Here is a 23,672-nt window from a genome sequence, read left to right as displayed (position 1 = left end):
GAAGGGGAGCAGCTGGGATAGGGCCTCCCCGCTGCCAAGCGTGTTGGAGAGATTTGTGTGTGCTTCCCGTGGACCAGATGTGGCCCAGGTGGGATGGAGAGCCAGCCTGGAACAATTTGGCCTCTGCCCAGGAGGCACAGGCAGCGGAGAGCTTGTGGAGTGAATTTTAGGGGCTGCAGGGGTAGGGTTGGGGGCAGTACAAACAGAAGACTTAAATGCATCATCCACATCACAGGGATTTTGGTTAAAGGGGCCCAGCAGGGAACCCCTGGAAAACCTACAAAAGTACCCATAAGAAAGAGAGAACATTGGTTTGAGTATCTGCTGGTCTACAGGATGTGAAGCCATTTGCACTAGTGAGGATTAAGTTTCCCTGCATATAAATGAAAGAACAATGGTAACACAAAATAGGAGTTTACTTCTTTCTTACATAGAATAAGTCAAGAAGTAGGCAATTTGGGAATGGGGTGGTGGTTCCACACAGTTATTAGGAACAAGTCTTCTACTTCACTGCTCCCACATCCTTGGAATCGATTCCTCGTGCTCATGGCGCAAGAGAGCTGCTAAAGCTCCAGCCATCACATCAGGTTGCAGGCATAGAAGGAAAGGAAGGGCAGAGGAACGGTCTGCCCCCTCCTATTTAAGGAGACTTTTGGGATGCCCCACCTAACATTTTTGCTTATTAGCCAGGGTTCACTTGTGTGGTCATGCCTAGCTCTAAGAGAGGCCAGGAAATATAAACTTATTGCTGTGATTCTTTTTGTGAAGAGGAAGGGGATATAGTGAGGCAGCCAGCATTTTCATGGCAGTGGCAGTCATGTGGTCTTTCTTCTTCATATGTTTCAAACCCAGAGAGAAGAGTAACAGCAGCTAAAAGGTGGGTAGAAAAGAGAGAAGAAGCCTACAGGCTAGCTGTACAGATCCTAGCTGGGGATGCAGCAGGAAGTCTTACTGTTTGTTTGATCTTCTTTAGAGTCAATGTCATACATTGACTTGAACGTTCTATTTTCTGAATCACAATTATTTTTTGTGACTTAAAGTAACTTTAGGACTTTCTGTTACCTACAAGTGGCCAGAAAATGACAGGGCCTACTAGATTTTTCCTTGAGTAGCATGATAGAAGTATACCCCCTAAATATCACATATATTTCAACTTGATAAGGTCTTTATTGTACATAACCACCATGCTGTTTTCATACCTAAAAATTATCATTCTTTAAAAATTACTGAATACCCAGACCATGTTTAAATTATCCTTATCTCAAAAAGTATCTCTTTTTGTTTGATTAATATTGTATAGGAGGGCCTCACATTGCATTTGATTGTTTAGTCTCTGAAGTCTCTTTTAATTGAAAGTCCCCTTCCTGGTATTGTCATTTACTTGTTTTGTGTCTTCTATATTTTCTATCAACGTTACTTATATCTAGAGGTTTAATTAAATGGAGGTTCATTTTTTTCAGACAAAAATAATTCATAGTTTATATGAATAATTATTTTTGCTCCTATCGCTGCACAGTGTCTTATGGTTCTGCTTTTAGTGATGCGTGGCCAGCCCTTAACTTTAAAACTTCCTTATCTTTTTATTTTGTGTATTTGTGTCTTAAAATTTTTTTATCATGGTAAAATATACATAGTATAAAATTCATTATTTTTACCATTTTTAGGTGAACATTTCAGTGGCATTAAGTGCATTCACGTTGTTATGCAACCATCACGAACATTCATCTCCTGAACTTTTTTCATCTCTCCAAACTGAAACTCATACCTATTTAACTATAATTCCTCATTCCTTCATCCTCCAGCCCCTGACAACCACCATTCTACCTTCTGTCTCTATAAATTTGACCAATTTAAGAACTTCATATACATGGAATCATATGGTGATTTGTCCTTTTGTGACTGGTTTATTTCACTTACTGTAATGTCTTCAAGGTTCATCCATGTTGTAGCATGTGTCAGAATTTTCTTTCTTTTTAAAGCAGAATAATATTCCACTCTATGTCTTGCTTTCTTATTTCCCCATTAGGAAAAATACGTTTTTCTTTATGGAGATGAGATCCTGCTCTGTCACTCAGGAGTACAGTAGTGTGATCATAGCTCACTGCAGCCTCGAATTCTTGGGCTCAAGTGATCCTCTTGCCTCAGCCTCTTGAGTAGCTGAGAATTACAGGTGCAAACCATGGCGCCTGGCTACTTCACTTTTTATTGTTGCAAAATACACATAACAAAATTTACCATCTTAACCATTTTTAAGTGTACAGTTCATTGGTAATAAATACATTCATGTTATGCAACTATCACCACTGCCCATCTCCAGAACTCTTTTAATATTGTCAAACTGAAACTCTGTATCCATTAAACAATTAACTGTGTGTTTATTCATCTCCTAGTGCCTGGCATTCTACTTTCTATCTTTATGATTTTGACCACTCTAAGTACCTCATATAAGTAGAATCATAATATTTTGTGTATCCTTTTATTTTGAAGTGAAAATAGCATTTAGCTAGATTTAGAACTATCTATGTGATGATCTCAGTCTTTAAGTTAGAGCCTTAGTACATTTACATTTATTGTGATTACTGCTACTTTTGTGCCTTATTTATTCTACTTCTTTTATGTTTCATTTTCTCTCCTTCTTTTCCTTCCTTTGAATTGAGTGCTTTTTTTTTCTTTTTCCAATTTTTTTCTTCTACTGGTTTGGAAGTTACACATTCTACTGTTTTTCCAGTTGTTCTCTTAGAAATTTTTCCGTATGTGTGTAACTTAACAAAGTCCACAATTAACCACTAATCAATATATTTATGTTTCTTTTTCCTAAAAGAAAGTATTAGAAAACTGTGATCCCCACCTGTTTAGTATTTTTGCCTTATCTATCTTGTAAATTGACAAATTAGATATTATTGCTATTGTACTAAATGGTGAGCATTCATTTGGGTTTAACCCCATTTATGTATTTTTTTTCCCCAGTCACAGTTTCTTCTTGCCTCTTAGACTCTTTCTGGGAGATATATACTTCCTGAAATACATTATTTATAAGTTCTTTTAGTAAGGGCCTGTTGGAAGTAAACTCTCCTAGTTTTATTTATCTGACAGTAACTTCATTTTATTCTAAGCTTTCAAAGATAGTTTCATTAGGTGTAAAATTCTAGGTTGGAAGTTATTAACTTTCAGTACTTAAAATATAGTATTTAACTGGCTTTTGAGAAGTCAGTTTTAAATTGAATTGATATTTATAGAAACATGCCTTTTTTATCTGGCTGCTTTAAATATCTTTGTTTTTCCTATCTCTACTCTCTCCTTTCTGCTTTTATTTTTAATGTGGTGAGTGAGGATTTTTTTTTAATCTTGTTCAGAGTTTTGTGAGCTTCCTGAACTCAAGGATAATTGTCTTTCATCAATCTTGGAAAATTCTCAGCCATTATTTCTTTGAAAATAACCTCTTTCCCCAATGTTGCTGGTGTTTCCTTCTGGAACTCTAGTGAGATGTGCTGTAGAGTTCCTCTCTGTTCCTTAAATCTAGTTCATATTTCTTTCTTTTTTCTCCCTCTGTGCTGTTCACTGGGTAATTTTTTCTGCTCTATTTTCCGTTTTACAAATTCTCTTTTTAACCATGTCCAATACAATATGTACACCATCTATTCGGTTTCTAATATCAACGTACAGACATACTGTGCGTAAGAACTGTTCAGTTAATGGCTTTTTGAAAAGTAATGCCACTCTTTGGATGATTCCTGGTTTTTTTTTTTTTTTGGTTTTGGGACCTAATGACTTTCTCAGTCCCAAGCACATGAGATAAAACCCTATAGGAAGTGATATTTAGACATTAGAAATTCAGGAAAAGACATAGTCAGCAGTTTGTGAGAGACTATCCTATAGAAACTTTTTCTGTAAAGGGCTGGATAATAAATAAATATTTTAGGCTATTGTGGGCCATTCAGTGTAAGTTACAACTACTCAAGTCTGTCGTCATAGGAAAAAAGCAGCCATAGACTACAAGTAAATGAATGATATTCTAATAAAACTTTATTTATAAAAACAAGCGGGCTATAGTTTTCTGACCCCTGCTAAGGAAATTTGAATTCTGCTTTGTGTTGGGATGAATTAAAACATTTGCTGTGCACACATTGCAAACAAAAGAGAAGAAGAGATGGCTGTTGTACATCTCTTTAGTTTGTTGTGATCACACTATTTCCATAAGTTTTGAAGCATTTTTTTGCCTTAAATGTGTTTTCCTGTGTTGCAATATTATTTTTACATGCAGATTGAATGTGAAATACCCATAAACTTACCAAATGTTGAAAATTGATAAAACACATTGATAAAATTGATTGTATAAAAAGAAGAAAAAAGCCTTTATGTACTTTGTGTTTTTTCTATGCTATATATTTGTTCACTTTCGAATTGTTTTTAGGATTTGAATTTGTTTTTATTGTTCAATTGACATATTATTCTACCTGTCAAGATTGTCTGGATGTCTTCCATGGAGATAGAATGTATTATAATTTTTCTCCATTGAAGTTATTGGAACTATTTTTATATTTAACAATTTTTCATGTAAAGTTGTTAAATAAGGGTCAGATCTTCTGTCTTTCAATACATAAAATTTTATTTTTTTAAGTCTATCTGATAGTTCTTCATAGTCTCTTTGTCTTTTGCCATACACTTAAAGATAAAACATTTTTATAGTTTTTCTTTGATAGTTCCAGTATCTGCAATTTTTGTGTATGTAATTTTGCAGCATGGTTTTTTTTCTGTTACTTGCTCATGACAGCTTTCCCCCCTGAGAATTTTGTGGTATTTTGATTTGAGCTTCTGGTCATTGGAATGTTATCTGTGGGAATGTTAATGTGAGAATTTTTTGAGGCCTATATTTAAAGTGTATTTGTTCAGAGAGGACTTATATTTATTTCTTGGAGGCATCTGGGAGTACTATCATTCCAAGGTGTTTCAAAATGAAATCTTTGGTATGGAAATTTTGGGGCCCCAGAGTGCCAATTTCAGCCTATACCTGTGTGAAGGAGGCCTTATATATATTAGGCATTCTCGAGGCACCTCTTTTTCATTTTTCACCCAGAGCCAATGCTGAGATGGGCAAGCATCTCCACTTGCTTTCTTGAATCATATTTTTCTAATTTACCTCCTAAGGCTGCTGCATTTTGGGGGTTCTCAGTTCTGTGCATGGGATCTCTTCTGGCACTCTGGCCCCAGCATATGCCCTAGACATTGCCCCTTGTCCCTTCTAAGTGGCTCACTACCATTGATTTCCTGGCTAGCAAGATCAAACCTGATCTTTCTTATCTGTTTGGATCCATGCTTTCCTGTTATTTCAGGGCTCTGACAGTTTTCCTTATTTACCCATCATCTCAACCATGCATTCAGATATACATTTATAATGTATATGTATATTTATAATATACATACACACATATATACATATACACATATATGTATATATTATGTGCGTGTTTTGACATTCAGTAACTTTAGGTATTTTGTACAGGTTTTCTTCAGCTATCCGGTCTGCCATATTACTGGCAATGGAAGTCTGTGTTTTCTTCTTCCTCAGATTTTTCTGTGACCTCTCAGACATTCAGCCAAGAGTCAACACTAATAGAAGAAGAGAAGAGTACTTCAGAATTCTTCTCTTTCTTGTGTTAAAAGAAAAACTTCAGACAAGTTAAATTTAGCAGAGTTTATTTGTGCAAAGAATAATTCATGAACCAGGCAGCACCTTGAAGTAGTAGAGGTTCATAGAGCTCAGCCCAGCAATGTGCGCAGGCAATATTTATGGACAGAGAAAGGAAGTATAGGCACAGCTTGATTAGTCATGGCTGGGCATTTGTCTTATTTGGGTGCAATATCATGAGGCATTTACCTTATGATCTGATTCATTGGCAGCCTGTGATTGGCTGAAGCTTGGCTGCTGTGATTGGCTGAGACTCAGCTTTTTGTTACAAGAATATTCTCTTAAGTTATGTGGCAGTTTGCTGTGTAAGGATTCAAAGTATTGAAGCAGCTTTAGGCCAACTTCATCCAGTTTAACACTTGGTACAAGGTGTAGATTTCAGGTTGTGTACAGGAGGCTGATACTTTGAAATTTTTTATCTCTGATTCACATACCTTGATTCTGAGATGGAAGTGATATGGGGAGTGGCCATTCAGGTTCTGTTATAATTCCCAGAGCCTGGCACTAGCCTGGTCCCTCTCCATCCCTTGATTGAGGAGCCTCAGCGTTCATTGTTGGGGGGTGAACAGATAGCCCTGGCTCCCTGGTGTGCCATGAAGCAGCTGGGTACACTTCTTAGAGTGCATTCTGGCCTCCTCTATGGTTTGGGCTTGCACTCCTGGGCTTGGTCATGAATTCTAAGCTGGAGATAAGCTGTTCCTTCCTTTTCAGTATTCAGAGATGGCAGCAGAGGTTCCCTTCTGGCTACTTTCATGTACAATACGGGAAAAAAAAGGGCCTTAATGACAACAAATAAAACTCATATGAGCAGAAGCAAAATATAGAATTCTCACCTTAGCTAGTCTGCCTTGGGAAAGGTCAGTGCACATGTAGACGTCTTTCAGGCAAACAGAAAAGCATGCATAATTTAGCATGGGCATTCTTTTAGCAGCAGAAGGACATAGACCACTCGGCACACAGAGTGCATTGTGCATTGCCTTTGTTACCCTCTGATTAAAATTCTGTCTTAGCAGTTGAGGAGGAGGTGAGCGATAATCCATATTGGCATAAAACTTCATATGTCACACAGCTGCTGGCTCCTAACTCAGAAAGTTTGAGACAATGGTGTTGATTTGGTAGTTATCCTGCATAGGGAATTGTTTTATTCTTACTAATAGAAAATATAGGTTTTTGAAGTAGGCAATAATGGAATCTCTTTTATGCTTAAATAGAATTCCACATTAATAATTGGTGGAGTGTGGGCCTTGGCTGTGATCTTGCAATGTGAACGTACCACAGGAAGCAAGTTCCAAATTGACAAGAGTGCTTTATAAAATGTGAACTTGGAATATAGGGATGGGATTTTATTCTTATTTAACTCATATTTCTGAGATACCTTCCATATAAAGCACTGCTATGTAAAACAAAAGAAACAGAAAACAATGTTTTGTTACATTGATACTGATTGTTCTTCTCACTTCTGTCCAGAAGTTCTACTCTTTATCAAATTAGTTATTAATCCTCAGAAATCCTCTTTCAGCACTATACCATTTCTAATATAACAGGGTAAAGGCATGAGTTAGTAGTATAATCCTTTGAAATTATAAGTACTCCATTTTTCACCATTTATATTTTATTCCCTTTGTATTGCAAAATAAATTTGAGATATTGACATGTTCTACTTTTAAAAAGAACAAATCAAGAACAACATATCCATTATCATCAAAGTTACAAAATAGATAAATTAGAAAATTATTTGCATTCTAAAAAACCACAACAACAATTAAACTGCCCTTTGTAGGATGCAGCAATGCAAAGTAATACAGAGGGTGATTCATATGGCAAGGGAATGGATTTTGAAATGACGTAATTTATAAAGATCCATATATGTAACTTTTCTGCAACTTGATCTATTGCCTAAAGTGTCTGTGGATACTTCTCACTTCTCTGTATGTTGTTTTAACTCATAAACCTTGATGCTGTTTTCCTGTTTATTCTTTTAACACATACTCATTGAGCCACTACTATGTGCCAGGTGCTGTGCTGGTGATATGGGGTGAAAGTCCCACGAAGACACATATATGGCTGCTTTTTATTCTACTTTCAGGATCAGGGAAGACAATATCAAGTGAAAGGTCAACTATCGGTGAGTCAGAATTTCATGTTCTTGTTTTCAAGAGATGGTCCTTGAACACAGCGACTGATCCTGGTGCATATTTTATGGCAGCTGATAAATAAAGTTAACCACAGTAGACATTGATTGATTTTAATTGGATGTATTTTATTGTAGAAATACTGTTAAGAAGCTCTTTAACTTCTGCATGTCGGGAAATTAAAAATAGTGTTTTTGAGGACAGATTTTTCTTGTTAGTTAATGTTCATCAAAGACAGCAGGAGAAACACAACCGTTATGCTAGTTTATTTGATAACGTGCTGTTTTAAGCACACTAATTTCTAGAAAAAAGGGAGAACTGATTACAGCCAGATTGATTCAGATTGCAACTTTAGCTTACGTTACCTAATTCTCTTAACTTGGAGGATTTAGAATTGATTGTAAGAAAGCATTTGGCCAATGACACATTTTTAGAAATGGTCTTGTTTTCTGCGTGCTATCAACTCGTTATGCAGATCAAAGCTCTAATGCCATACATAATTGAAATGCCAAAGATAGAGTTGCAGCACGGCCTGACAGCTTGGTTATTATTTGACTCAATATTTTAATTTATTTTCTAAATTATTAACCATGGCAACAGTTTAAAAGAGTTCTCAATATACAATTATAGAGGATGCTGGCGAGTAAGTATCTGCTGTTTCTTGATCAAGAATTAGAGCCTGAGATGGAATTATTTTTTATTGTGGTAAAATATACATAGTGCAACTATTTTAAAGGGTACAGTTTGGTGGCATTAAGTACCTTCAAGTGGTTGTGCAACCATCTTCTATCCACAGATCTCTTTCAGGAGCTTATTTTTATTGCGGTTGTTTGGAGGTGTTGTGTTCAAGATGGAGTTGCATTAGGGGAAAGTGGCATCAGTTTCTCAGGTGTTAGTTTGTAAGACGATGTGTCAGGAAACAGCCATATTTCTTTATTTATTTGAGGTGGAGTCTCGCTCTCGTCCAGGCTAGAATGCAGTGGTGTAATCTCGGCTCACTGCAACCTCCACCTCCCGGGTTCCAGGGAGTCTCGTGCCTTAGCCTCCCAAGAAGCTGGGATTACAGGCATGGGCCACCAAGCCTGCCTAATTTTTGTATTTTTGGTAGAGACACAGTTTTATTATGTTGGCCAGGCTGGCCTCGAACTCCTGACCTTAGGCGATCCGCCTGCCTCAGTCTCCCAAAGTGCTGGGATTACAGGCATGAGCCACTGCAGCTGGCCAAGGAGGTTATTTTTATTGCTGGTTGTTTGGAGGTGCTGTGTTTGAGTGAGCCTAATGGAGTTGCATTATGAAAAAGTGGCGTCACAAGTTTCTCAGGTTTTAGGTTGTAAGATGATATGTCAGGAAACAGCCATCTTTAGCAGCTGTTTAGGCTCATGATTCCTTTTCTTTCACAGAGCCTCGCACCCCCTAATTCCAGTGGGGATCCCTGTCCAGGTTAATTCTCCATTCTCTGATGCTTCAAGGAGTTCCCCACCTCTCCTCCCAGGGCGTTTGCCAGCTGTCCTCGTGGCATGAAGAATGCAGGAGTACGCATTCCGTTCTGCCCAAGCTTGGGGCAGGGAGCGCTGGTTTCAGCTCTGGCCAGTGGCCATTGGAGTCTGGTTTGCAAGATGATTAGAGTGATGGAACAAAAGAGAGCTATTTCAGTGTTACTGACAAATGCCAGGGACTTATTAAAGGACATTCTACTCTAAGAACACAGTCAGAGGGATGCTCAGGGACCATTTCGCTCCTATCCAGGAGCCAGGCAACTCCATCACTGGATGGACCTGGGAGGGGTGGCTGTCACCTGGGAGGTGCGCATAACCCCTGTAGCTCTGCACGCAACGACAGACAGCAGGCAGCTGAGAGTGATGGCCTAGTTATTCCTTCCGGTGGGTTCACCTTATATACTTTTTTGCTTATCCTTAAGTACATTTTTCTTTATTGGAAAAAGTCCATTCAGAATAGCAGGCCACTTAAACATCATAATTCCAACCTCAGCATGGACATAATACCAGTTTAACAATACAGAACATTTTTAGTCCCCTAGCATAAGCAATTTCTTTATTAGCAGCTTGACTGGGAGTCCTGCAGTGTGCAAATTCCGTTAGTGGCCGCATTTTCAAATCCCACCTCAGCCAGCCAGGGAGCTATGTGTCCTATTCCCCAGGTGTTGTTCTATCTTGGTCTTCATGATCTCTTGGTTGGTTCTGAGCATTCTGATTTAGGAACAGGGACATTGAGTGTAAAGAAGGGAGTGTGATGGCTTTTAATGTGATTTTGACTTTGCATTTCTCAAGGAATGAGCTTTCTGCTTTTCTGTAACTCAGGCAGATGAGAGTCGTGATTATAGATTGGGGATCTTGAAACATTGCATGGGCACTATCAGTAAGATTGTAAAGATGTCTAGTCTGGTGGGCTCCACTGGCACCCTTTGTCTGAGATCGCTCCCTCTGAACATGGAATGGCAGGTGACATCAGCACCCTACTTCTGCTGGTGAGCTGATTTCTCTTGCTGAGAGCTGAAGATGCTGGGGAAATGAAAAATGATGCTTTCTCACAAAAAGGTGACAGTTCCCCAGTAAAGGAGGATGGGAACTTCTTCATGGGACCCCGTTCAGCTCTTCCTTCTAACTGCTGTGGAGCCCAGGAATCCACCAGGCACAAGGTCATATGGGACCACCCTTCTCTGTGTGGTCAAAGCAGAGGATAAATGAGGGGGAAGGGCATTCTTGTGGCATTTGTAGCATGTTCTCCATGTCTTCTGTGGCAGATTATTTCTGGGCCAGGAAGTGCAGGAGAAAAACAATGTTAGATCAAAATGAAATGCATTAAAGCCTTTCAATTGGCCTTGGTGAGGTCCTAGGCTCTCTAAGTTAAAAGGAACCTATATCTACTAAGTAGCCCTCTGATCCTTGAAGCCTCTCTACAGCATCCCAGGTTGTCCGGTCTGTGTTTGAATACTCCTGGGACAGCAAACTCACTACTTCACAAGGCAGACCATTCTGCATCTGTATGGCTCAATCTGGAAGTGTTTTACAGCTTCCACCCATTGGTCTTAAATTCTGCCCTTAGAGGAATGAGGAACCATGCATAGGAATGGTTGCTAGTTTGCATATGAGCACTGTCTGCAAATATACATGCAATCACTTAACAAGTAAGCAAGCAAACAAACACATGAATAAGCAAGTATTAGAGTGAGCTGAGAGTTCTTCTTAACTCCATTATTTAATTCCTTTGGTATAATGTGCCCAGAGACTTCTGAGTGTATGTATTAATTTTCAAAAGACATGACTTTCTTTCCTTACAACGATGGTACATTTCAGTCCTCACTTAGTTGTATCTAGTAGATCACATTTAACTGGTTTATATTGTTAAGGACTTATCCATGGAATATTTTGTGAGAAGAAATAATAGGAAATTTGTGATAATTTCCTTGGGGAAATATATCAGCTTAAAAAACAGTAGGAACCTTTGAAAATTTTCCCTTAGTAAACTTGTTTAGTAACATATTTGTAACCCATAGCTCCTTAGAAATCAGACTGCCTGCTTGAAGGACAATTTTATTTTAATTTCACCTTCTCAAAGGTCTTATGCCAAAGGTGGGTGAGTTACGCCTTTTGGGGGTTGAGGAAAGGGTTACCATTTTTTTCCACAGTGCAGTCATACACACCTAAAAATGTTCCAGAATTTTTGGTAGAAATTGTAAGAAAGTATTAAAACTCGAGAAATGAATTAACAAGCCACCTTTTTATGCAGAGGCAGCGTGCCTCTGCATTGAATGAATAGTACTTTATTCCTACAACTGCATAAATCGTGGGCTGAAATGTGGAATGAACATGTGGCCTCGAAATCAATGAGAGTGTGTGCGCGTGTGTACTCAGATTAGAACAAGTCTGTGCAAATAGGATTATAAGTCTGACCTAAACTCACAGAACCCTGAAATAGAAGAGTTTAAAATGAAATTCTTTCTTCAGCTCACACCAGTGAGTTGAAGCATTTCTTTGATCTTCTCAAACAGATCCTTCTTACTGTATGTAGCATTAATAATTTCTATTGCACAAAGAATGCTTGATATTTTAGCCTGCATTCTTATTCACTTTTTATTTTTAGAGCTGACCTGTAGATGTGTTAATGTTTTCCATAAAAATTGTTAAACCGTGACTGTGGAAAAATGAGCCTACTTCTTTTGAATCATGTAGAAATTATCATAGTGTTTCCTTTGTGTGAGTCACAGTTAGATTTTACATAGAAGAATTTTCTTAATCCTCATAACAACCCTACGAGATTTTACAGGTGAGGAAACGGAGGCACCGAATGTCTAAATGACTTGCCCAGGTCATGCTGCTAGTAAGTGCTGGAGCCCAGATTTAAGCCCTGGCAGCCTGGTCCCTGAGTGTGGGTTCTTAATCATTACATGACACAGCCTCTCAGAGCATCACGCGTAGAACTCCAGTCGCACTTGGAATGACATCTTGCTGCTCTATTAAGATAAGGCTAGTGTCTTAAAGAGACTCAACCATAATTTTAGTTGTTTAAGGAAATATATGTTTATTTCCCTCTCATGTGGTCTGAGGGGAGCATTCCAGGTGAGCAGGCCTAGGAGGCCTCAGGGCAGAGGCAGGACTTTTGCTAACTTTCCACTGGAGACAACTGAGGCCCACCTTGGTCCCAGGGTTATACCTACGTGTCAGGAAGGATGGGAAATGTCACCCAGCCATGGTGTTAGGGAAAAAGGGAGGGCACATTTTGATGGGCAACCATCAACCATGACCAAAAAGGAGAATATCACCATCTTGATAGAAACAATTTGTGGCCAATTGCAGTGGCTCACACCTATAATCCCTTTGGGAGGTTGAGGCGGCTGGATCGCTTCAGCCCAGGAGTTCCAGACCAGCCTGGGCAACATGTTGAAACCCCGTCTCTACACAAAATACAAAAATTAGCCAGGTGTGATGACACGCGCCTGTAGTCTCAGCTGCTTGGGAAGCTGAGTTGGAAGGATGACTTGAGCCTGGGAGGCGGAGGTTGCAGTGAAAGCCGTGATCATACCACTGCACTCCAGCCTGAGTGATAGAGCCAGACCCTGTCTAAAACCAAACCAAACCAAACCAAACCAAATCAAACAAAACAAAACACAATTTTGTAATTACTAGGTGCAGCCTGTCAACTAAAGAAAATAGTTAAAGAGAGAAGTCACTCCTAATTCCACTGGACATTTTTTTTTTCCTTCATGCTGCTCATCATCCACTCCTTTCCATAAGCCCTCTGATTTCCTTTTGGGGAATCACATCTCTCCCCGATAAGGAAAGTCTGGTGTGATTGAAAAGCAGGTCAAGTGCCTTCCCTCAGCCCCAGGAGTGGGTGTGTGACCCAGGCTGGACCAATAGCAAGCTTCTTCCCAGGGATTTGAATTTTGAGGGGAATAAAAGTGCTGGAGTTTATTCATTCCTGGAAGTGGTACCTTGACTAGTAACTCTGTATGAGGATGTTCCTAAGGTTGCTGTCTAGAAGCTTCTAGAACTGCCTTAGTTCTCACTGACTCACAGGTGTGGCTCCTCAGCTTTCAGTCCTCTGAGCTCTCAGTGTCCTAATAAAACCCCTTCTGTTGAAGTTAGTCAGAATCGGTTCCTGTTGTTTGCCACTAATGATTTTTAACGGATATACTTGCTATCCAGAGGAAATTTCTGCCAACGTTTGATGTTTTCCTTCCATTGTCTTCTAGTATATTTTTTTCATAGTCAGTATTATATTGTTCATATGACTTTATACTCATTCTAAAAATATTTGTACATGGTGACTATAGTTAATAATAGTGTATTGTATATTTTTTAATTGCTGAGAGAGTAGATCTTAAATGTTCTCACCACAAAAAATGATAAGCATGTGAGGTGATGATATGTTAATTAGCTTGACTTAACCATTTTACAATATATTCATGTATCAAAACATCATGTTGTACTCTGTAAATGTGTACAATTTTTGTCAGCTATACAAAGGAAAAGAAACAAAAAGTAAACATGAAAACAAAAACATAAAAATGAATATTTTTTCATTTCACAACAGTAGTTGTATAATATTAGATTGTATGAATGTTCTGTATTTATCAAGGTAGTTAACAATTTTTTGTGTCATAAACATGTTTTTTTAATTACGTATCATTTTAGAACCGTAGGGCTATTTCATTTATCAAAGGCTCTATATATTATTGTTTTAAAATTTAATGTTAACTTATCTTAAAGTCTGTAACTATTTACAATAACTTTTTTATCCAAATACATGGAGCTTATATTGTTTCCAATATACAGGCGATGCAGGCAGAATTATCAGTATTTTGTTAGGAAATTCAAGGCCGCATGACTTTCCCTAGGTAATATGGCCACAGAGACTTTGCAAAAAAATTTAAGCCTTCAGAACACAGAGGATTTTAAGTGAAACTACTCTGAATGATACTATAATTGTGGCTCCATGTCATTGTACATTTATCCAGACCCATAGAATGTACAATACCGAGAGTGAAGCCTGAATTATGGACTTTGGGTGATAATGATGTGTCCATGTAAGTTCAAGTGTAACAAATGCACCACTCTGCTAGGGTATGTGAGTAATGGGGGAGGCTGTGTATGTGTTGGGGGTAGAGGGTATATGGGAAATCTGTGTATCTTCCTTTCAATTTTGCTGTGAACCTAAAACTGCTCTAAAAAAGTGAGGTCTTTGGCCAGGCGTGGTGGCCCACTCCTGTAATCCCAGCACTTTGGGAGGCTGAGGCATGTGGATCACGAGGTCAAAAGTTCGAAACCAGTCTGGCCAACATGATGAAAGCCCGTCTTTACTAAAAATACAAAAACTAGCTGGGCATGGTGGTGGCTTTTTGTAATCCCAGCTATTAGGGAGGCTGAGGCAGGAGAATCGCTTGAAACCGGAAGGCAGAGGTTTCGGTGAGCCGAGATCACGCCACTGCACTCCAGCCTGGGCAAAAAGAGTGAAACTCCATCTCAAAAAAAAAAAAAAAAAGAAAAGAAAAAAGAAAAAAAGTGAAGTCTTTAAAGAAATTCAGGTATTTTTATGCATTGTGTTCCATCTTATTTACCAAGCTACTTTCCAGAGCCACACTGGGTACCCCCTTGCCTTGGGCAGCCAGGACGCAGATTCTTATAGCTATGCCTTCCAAAACTCAACCATCTCTTTAGAATGGAGGGTGGGCTGCACTAGCGAAGCAAACACCAAGGCTTAGTGCCTTGGACTTCTGCACCTGCCTGAAAATGGACAGTTATCCATAGTGTCAGAGGGAGACTCGGTGCTTACTTCTGATCTTCTGTAGTTTTTCGGGTAAGGATGAACCCTGCATCAGGTTAAACAGCAGCAGTTAGAGATGAGTAGATGGAGGCATGGGCAGGAGCAAGGTTGGAGCTCATGAGTCAGACAGCCACAATGAAGCCAGGGAGGAGATATCAGGGGCAGCAGGGCTCTCAGAGATGCTGAGGGCGCAGCTCTCTGCTTACGTGGGATGGTGGATAGTCATCCATCACCAGCCAAAGAAGAGAATGCGGGGCCACCAAGCACATGTGGCACTCTGTCTTTCCCACTCCACTCTCCCTGAAAGGTCATGACACATGGCAACAACACGCAGAGGATGCACTGTGTCTGTGCATGAAACGCACAAGGCTGTGGGACTCAAATATCTGAGCAGAACAGATTTCTATTTGCAACTTGTATTGACTTCATTGCACCTTCGTCGTATCTTGTGAATCCTTATGTATTAGCTGAGGGTGCAACAGCAGGCAGAATAATGGTCTCCCAAAGACGGCAATGTCCTAATCCTTGTCATTGTAATCTGTTATTATATGCAGCAAAAGGGAGTTTGATGTGATGAAGGGAGGGATCTTGAGATGGAGAAATTATCCTGGGTTATCTGGGTGGGTTCAGTATCACAGACTTCTTGAAAGAATCAGAGAAAGAGAGGTGGTGATGAAGGCAGAGAACCAAAGTGATGCCGTGTGAGAAAAACTCAGCCAGCCATTGCTGGCTTTGGAGATGGATTCAGGAGCCACCAACCACAGCCTCTGGAAAAGGTATGGAAATGGATTTTCTGGACACTGGAAAAAGCAAAGAAATGGATTCTCCTAGAGCCTCCAGAGGGAGTGCAGCTCTCCTGAGCCCTAGATTTTAGCCCAGTGAGATGCATTTTGGACTTCTGACCTCCAGCATTTTAAGATGATACACTTGGGTGGTTTTAGGCTGCCAGGTTTGAGGTAGTTTGTAGTCGCAGCCCTGGGAAACTGATACAAATGTGCTACTGGGCAGCGGTGGTCTTGCTTTCCTGGACAACTCGTGCTCAGCTTACTGGATATTGGAAAATCAGCATGGAGATTTTATACAAAATCTCCACTTTAGGGAGAATTTAGGCACAAATCTGAGAGCCAGAAAATCCTAGGGTTTTCGAAATGAGAGATTTGAGGCCTTCCCTCCTTGAAATAAATGGTAATATGTTACTACTTCCGTTGATTGAAAAAAGTTTCCTAATCTTTAAAAATAGACTCTTTGGTTAAGCAGGGAACTATAGGTCAGAGCTCTGTTTTCAAACAAACTGTTTATATTTTCATTTGAATTTGGGACCAGGACTGTCTACAGATTGTAATATAGCCACTTGCATTTTCCAGAGTGTTTTTAGCATTTTCTCATGTACGGTACCATCAAATGGTGCAATGTATCACTAGACTTCATTATAAGCTTTCCAAAGGAGGCACTTTTTCCAAAAAGTACATCCTAGTGTGGGAGGAACTAGCCATGACCTCTGTGTCCTTGTACCAGAAAGCAAACCTGTTGCTGTGCCTTCCTCTTCATGCCTTCATCTTATGTCTCTGTCCCAGCAACTTCCATTCCTTAGTGGATCATTTTATAAATTCCATTCCCTTTTTCTTCTTTTGATATCCTGACAACTAACAAAGTCAACTAGTCATGAGGTTTGTGGCAAACACTGATTTATTCTTTTTTCAGAATAGTACCTTGCATTTGAATAACGTGAAAGTGATGTGACATTTTACATGATGTAAGTGTAATTACACTTTCTAAGAATCCGCACCTCAAGATGTTTTGGGTTTTTATTGCGGCCCACTTGTCTTTCGTTAGCACGTTAACAATATTAAACACACACATATGATATTGTTTTCATTTATTTGGGTGTATACCCCAAATATAAGTTCCTTCAAATATAAGGGCTTGAAAATAAGGGAAATAAGACTGATCTTAAACTTTAGTATCAATCCGTTGGGTCTTTGGGCCAGAGCCCAAAATAAGGTGAAGATTTCCCAGGACAGAGACCTGAGGGTAATCTGAGAAAATAAATTAGCATATACAAATAGAGGAGGCTTGCTCTAAAGTGGAGATGATTGAAAAGGGAGAATCTTGAGACTTTGGAATCACTTATCTAATCTTTGTCCCTAGAATAAAGATCGGTGGCAGGTAGTAGTGACAGCCAAGGAAATCCAAATAGTCTAGTTGCCCTGAAAACATTTGGGAGATCGTTGTACTTGCTTCTGTTTTGGTTTTCCCAACAACGTTCTGATATTTACTGGGCTTTACCTGTTGCAGATCTTGCTACCTGGGGAGAATATACTGGTCCCCAAGATGTTAATTCCTATTGCAAAAGAGGAGTTGGTGCTGTAGTCATACCCAGCACTTTGGGCTTGGTTAGTGTGAGTCTCTCTGAGGGATGACCCTGCCCTCGGTGAGAGTGCAAGGCCAGTGCCCATCCATGACTCTGGTCAATGCGCCAGGGCTGTGAGGCCCCCTGCAGAGTGGCCAGCTGGATTGAATTTGGTGGACCACATGCTCCCATCTGCTCCCTTCTCCAGTAACCACCCATGACCCTAGGCTAGGGAGACCATGTGCAAATGGTGTTGACTTTTGTGGCCAGACCTGGATTTGCATCTTGGCTCTGAAACCTAATATCTATTTGAGTTGACTTCGCTGGGCCTCTGTTTTTGTATCTGGAAATTGAAGAGAACACCTACATTGTAGGGTACCTGGCAGAAAGTAAGCATCCAAGGAATTATAACTATTATTTTAATTTTAATTAGCTAAAGGCATCATAAAACATTGCAAAAAGCTAATTGATTAATTCATTTATTTAAATAAAAAATACTGATTGAGGCCCTTTATGTGCCAGACACTATACTGTGTACATTTTAGGGGAGAGAGCAGTCAATGGGACAGGCAGGGCGGTCTCAAGCGCCAATTTCTTTTGCTTCCTTCTTGGTTTTAATGTTCTTTTTCTCATCTAATTAGGAAAAAAAAAATAGATAACTAAATGCTTATTTTAAACAAATTTGAAATGTAAGCAAAAGGTTTCTATTGAATTTAAACCAGCATGAATTAATCAGTTTTAAATCACAGAAAAAAAAATTCAATACGAAATTTCTTTTTTTTGCTTGAGTCGAAGACTTACTAGGTATTGGGAGCTGACACAGTAAATGTTTTACTGTAGCAACATTTTAGATTTGAATCTTTACATTGGCTACACCTGGGAATTTGTTTTTATAGCAATTAATTTTTCTTTTGAAATTAATATGAAAGGAATACATTTAATGATCCCTAGAAGTATTGACTTTATGTAAAGGAACAGCTAAAGCCAATTAGCATGTTTTAATTTGCATATATCGTGCAGTTCATTAGGCATAAATGTGTTCTTAGCATAATGCGTGATATTTCTCAAGTATGTGATATGATGAGAAGACTTTGGCGGTCTTTTCAAATTTAACCTTTTCCATGACAGACAGAATTCTGAGTTTGTCATGGAATGTGGTATTTTAGTGTGAAGTGGCCCAATTTAAATGCTTTTAGCTAGAAGCCATTTCTCCCTCCTCTGAACTCTCTTGAGCACCCCAGCTATGGCTCATGTGCTTGTCATGGTCCATCAGGCTTTATGATTATTCCTCCGAGTTTCTTATCTCCCCCTGATACATGAGAACCATGTGCAGACTAGGATCGTGTCTCATGTGTTGTTGTCTGTGCCTATGTGTTTTGGGTAAAATATTTTTGTAGTTGCAGATTTCAGAGTGCAAACAGTGATTTCTGTACTTTGTTGATTAGAATCCTTCTATACATGGCGGGTGGAGTAGGCAGAGGGCTTGAGGTCTTGGCTGGGGACTTGGGCTTGTTGCATGGGCCTGGAGATCAGTTTCACAGTCTCCGGGATGTTGTTCATAGCAGGTTTTGGAAATGGTGGTGACAGGACTAGGACTCAAGAGAAAAATCTGGCAAATATCTCCAATGTGGTTCTGGGGTGTGAGCCTTGAACTGAGAACCCAATGGGGAACATTTCAAGGTGACTGAGTTCCAGCAGAAAAGGAGAGGGCTGGCTATACTGTTTGGTCACTGATTCTTGGATCTCATGTTTATTGTCAGCTAGTGTGGTCCGGGAAACAGTGCTTTAAAACCCAGTGTGTGTTTTCTTCTCTGTCCTGGCTGTGCAGCTCCTATAGGAGATGAGATCTGAGGTCTCAGGGCCTCTGCACAGGGCCGCCCTTACCACTTCAGCAGGCCCCCTTGGGGACAGGTATCTGGCTCAGATTCTTCATCAGGGGCTTCGTTGTGATGTTTTAAAACATGCAACCAAAACCCTCCTCTGGGATGCTGCTTGGCCAGGACATTCTTGGGCATGAGCCAGCAGCAACAGAATCGTCCAGAGAGTGATGGAGGAAAGCTTTTTCCCTTTTGGGCTCTGAGAACAAGCAAGTGGATGGGAGGTAGAGGGGAGGGAGGGTGGAGAGAGAGAATCAGCATGATGTCTTCCCATGCCACGCCTGGCACAGCCACACTCCTTAGCCCTGTCCAGGGAAGGGAGCCACTCCTCAAAACTACCTCCCAAGACATGTAATGCATACAGTTCTACCAGGAGAGGTTGATTCTCTTGGATTGAACAGTGTCTCTCCAGGTAGGATAAATGTGATATTTTAGTGTGAAGTGGCCCGATTTAAATGCTTTTAGCTAGAAGCCATTTCTCCCTCCTCTGAACTCTTTTGAGCACCCCCAGCTATGGCTTATGTGCTTGTCATGGTCCATCAGGCTTTATGATTATTCCTCCGAGTTTCTTATCTCTCCCTGATACATGAGAACCATGTGTGGACTGGGATCGCGTCTTATTTATCTCTCTTATTATTAAGCACGCTGCCTCCCTACATCACTAGGGATTGACTTTGGCTGCCTGTAATGGAAAACCTAAAATGCTGGCATGAATTGCAGGGTTTCACTTCTCTTGTGCTAGGAGAAGGACAGGGGTAGTGGCTCCGGACTGGCACAGTGGCTCTTCCATGTCACCAGTGCCCTTTAGCTTTCTCCTCTGCCTTTCTCATCATTCTCAGGTTTGCAAAATGGCTCTTATACCTCTGTCATTACATCCACCTTCCAGGAAGTCTAAAGGGCAAAAAGTGAGGTCAAAAGGGATGAGCCAGCCTAGTGTGCTCCTTCTATTATTAGAAAAATAATAGCTTTCTTGGAAGACCCTAACTAGTGAGCCTCAGCTTATGTCTCACTGGCCAGAAGTATGCCATGTGGCAATACTTAGCTGCAGGGGATCTAGGGGAGGGAGGTGTTTTTTCATTGTTGTTTTCTCATAAGGAAGAATATATGTCTGCCTGGAGCAAAACTGGGGTTCTACTCATAAAGAAGAAAGGTGAATGTAGGCAGCTGGCATTGTCTGGCATCCTCCCACGTAGAAATGAGTCAGACAGACACTTGCAGAATGAGTGGCTTTAATTGTGGACGTGAAGCTTTATACCAAAAGGGGAAGATCAAGGTCTAGAATCCCAGTAAGAAACAACATAGGGATTTTTTGCTGATTTTCTCCTACCATCATCACACAACTATTTTGGACATTTAGCTCCTGGCATCCATTGTCTTGTTGTTTTTTTCTGAAAATATCTGAAAACGATGGGAGATTCCTACATTAGGACCTTTGTGATGTTTAATGTACCCAGGCTCTGGGGCCTCCTGAGTTTTGGTTGGTCATAACAGAGACAGATTGAAGAATGTGTGCCTATTTCCAGACATACCCCTTAGATAATGACAAATATCAGCATATGAAGATCCACTTGTCAACCTCGCATCACAGGGAGTACAGGGAGTCCGTGCCAGGCATGGGAAAGAATTCTAGCTTTTTCTCACTCACTTTCATCCTACCTTCCAAAAAAATGCATGCAATGTGGCAAGATAAAATATAAATCAGAAAGACAAATGAGTCCAAGAGAAAACAAGGACGGGAAGTGATGATTTGAGCCAGGGTTGAAGTATAAGTTACTGTTTTGTATAGTGTGTGTGTATATTGTGTATGTGTGGCATCAGGTCCTGTGTACTTCCTAGAAATAGGGTACAAATTTAGCTCTCAGGTTTTAGCAGTCAGCAGGTGGAGGGAAAGACTCTGTTACACAGTTCGCAGTGTCTACAAGACAAAGATAGATGGTTACTTAAGGGAAGCTTAACCCTTTACAACGGTGAGAGATCTTGCAGGGCGTATGTTAATAGCCATAATACGTCAGGACATCTTAGCATGATGGGGAATTTGGTTACAGGAATCCAGATGAGAGAGGAAGTTCATTCCTGTGGTCTGAGAGGGCTTCACGGTCGTGGTGATCCTTGCAGAAGAGGCAAGGGTAGAGTGGATGGAAATAAGTCCTGTTTGGCCAGAGCAGAGCTTTGTGTGTGGGAGGCATGGGAGGCAATTTGGGTGGATTTAGAGATGGCTAAATGGCAAACAACTGCAAACTGGGTAATGTTTTGGGCCGGGGAAGTGACATGATCAAAGCAATGTTTTTAAAAAATGACTAAGTGTTCATGATGGGAAAGCATTGCATATAATAATTATCAGTTCATATGAAATAGAAACAGTACATTGATGGCAAGAAAAAAGAAAAGAGAATGTGTTTTAAAAACACAGATTCACTTGCTGCAACTGTGCGTTTTGTTGCTATAGCATAAGAACTGTGCAAATTCAATCTTTGGCTTCCAGTTTTTAAATAGGAAAATGGAGGAGAAATAGAAAGCCTGTGGCCAGGCTCGGTGGCTCACGCCTGTAAACTCAGCACTTTGGGAGGCTGAGGTGGGCGGATCACTTGAGGTCAGGAGTTCAAGACTAGCCTGGCCAACATGGTACAACCCCATCTCTACTAAAAATACAAAAATACAAAAATTAGAGGGGTGTGGCAGCAGGCACCTGTAATCCCATCTACTTGGGAGGTGGAGGCAAGGAGAATCACTTGAACCTGGGAGGTAGAGGTTGCAGTGAGCTGAGATTGTGCCACTGCCTTCCAGCCTGGGTGACAGCGTGAGACTCTGTCTCAAAAAGAAGGCCTGTTATGCTTTGGACCTTTTAGGTATCATAAAAAGGGACTCTGGGCCCCAAGGAGAAAGTCTGCAGAGGCCCCAGCCCATGATGCCCAGCCCTGCGATGGCTTGATGGCGGATGGTGGATGGGGCAGGGGTAGTTATAGGGCATCTTGGCCTGTGGATCCTTGGTGCCTGCTTCTGAGCAGTGCCTGAGGCTAGCCTAGACTAGGTTAGCAATGCCGCAGACTAGTCTAGACTAGGGTTGCAGTGCCTGAGGCTAGCCTGGACCAGGGTTACAGTGCCTGAGCCTAGCCAAGACTAGGGTTACAGTGCAAGAAACTAAAAATAGTCTCTAGTCTTGCAGAACATAACCTACAGAAAAAAGCTATTGGTTCACAGTCACTGGACAACCAAGCTGGGGTTGTTAAACTGAGTCCCATTCAGGAGCTCAGGGGAGTGGGTCCTGGGAACCAGAGACCCGAATAGGGCATATTAGCTGTTTGATTCTATCTTAATGTCTAAACCACATAAAGGGGCAGCATGAGGGAATTTCTGGAGTGGTGGGACCGTTCGTTATGGTTCTGTGGTGGTAGATACATGACTCATTGCATTTGTCAAAACCTGTATAGCTGAACATATGGAGTCTCAAGGCTTGGTGGTGAATTCACTGCTTTGGAAGGTTACTTGTCTACCACCTTCCTAAGTAACCTTTTGGTGTGGCTATGTTATGTGTCTGTACTCCACAGAAGATATTTTCTGCAGTCATGAGAAGAAAGTAATAGTTCACAGCTACATAGGCTATGTCAGTGGTGACAAAGGAACTTGTTTGCACCTTGCCTCTGTCACACGAGGTTAATGATAATACATATGCCTTTTAACTGGTGTGGCTTCACTAAGATGGAGACTGCAGAGAGACTGAGCATTGTGCGTAGGACTCAGTAAAAGTTAATTCCATTCCTCCTCTCTGCCAAAAGCAACTATTTCTTAAAATGATAATTTTACAAGAAACTAACACCTGCATAGTGCTTATCACATGCATTATCTTATTTAGTTTTCACAGCAATCCTGTGAATTAAATATGAATTTTTGCCTCGTTTATCCCCACTAAGGCTTAGAAGTTTAAGTCCTTTGCCTAATGCCATGCAACAACTGAGTGGGGAGCTGTGGCTGTAGTATAGGATTGCAGACCCTTAGTCATATATAATTATAACTCTATTTGGAGAACTTGCAGAAAAGGATGAGGTCAACTTTAATCCTCTATGCTATTTGTGTATTTGGAGGTTGAAGGAAGTATAAGAAATCGCAAAAGGGAAATATTAATTTTTTTTTTTTTTGAGACAAAGTCTCACTCCGTCACCCAGGTTGGAGTGCGGTGGTACGATCTTGGCCCACTACAACTTCTGCCTCCCATGTTCCCATGATTCTCATGCCTCAGTCTCCTGAGTAGCTGGGATTATAGGTGTGCACCACCTCATCTGGCTAATTTTTTTTTTTTTTTGTAGAGACAGGGTTTTACCATGTTGGCCAGGCTGGCCTTGAACTCC

The 23,672-nt window shown here is 40.4% G+C and overlaps 1 protein-coding gene across 8 annotated transcripts in view; it reads left to right on the top strand.

Moving 5' to 3' along the window:
* The window catches only part of CSGALNACT1 (chondroitin sulfate N-acetylgalactosaminyltransferase 1), a 353,492-nt gene that overhangs the window by 17,727 nt on the left and 312,093 nt on the right, over positions 1-23,672 (top strand). For 4 of the 8 annotated variants that reach the window (XM_055116343.2, XM_055116346.2, XM_034965728.3 and 1 more), the window contains exon 2: positions 7,701-7,811. The exons of the other annotated variants lie outside the window; for them this stretch is intronic. The gene's annotated coding sequence lies outside the window, so the exon portion shown is untranslated. The remainder of the gene's footprint in view (positions 1-7,700; positions 7,812-23,672) is intronic. 8 annotated transcript variants of the gene reach the window in all.

Source organism: Pan paniscus, chromosome 7, assembly GCF_029289425.2.
Source record: "Pan paniscus chromosome 7, NHGRI_mPanPan1-v2.0_pri, whole genome shotgun sequence".
NCBI lineage: Eukaryota > Metazoa > Chordata > Mammalia > Primates > Hominidae > Pan > Pan paniscus.
Note: the sequence above shows the minus strand (reverse complement) of the source record. Positions and strands in the feature narration are given on the sequence as shown.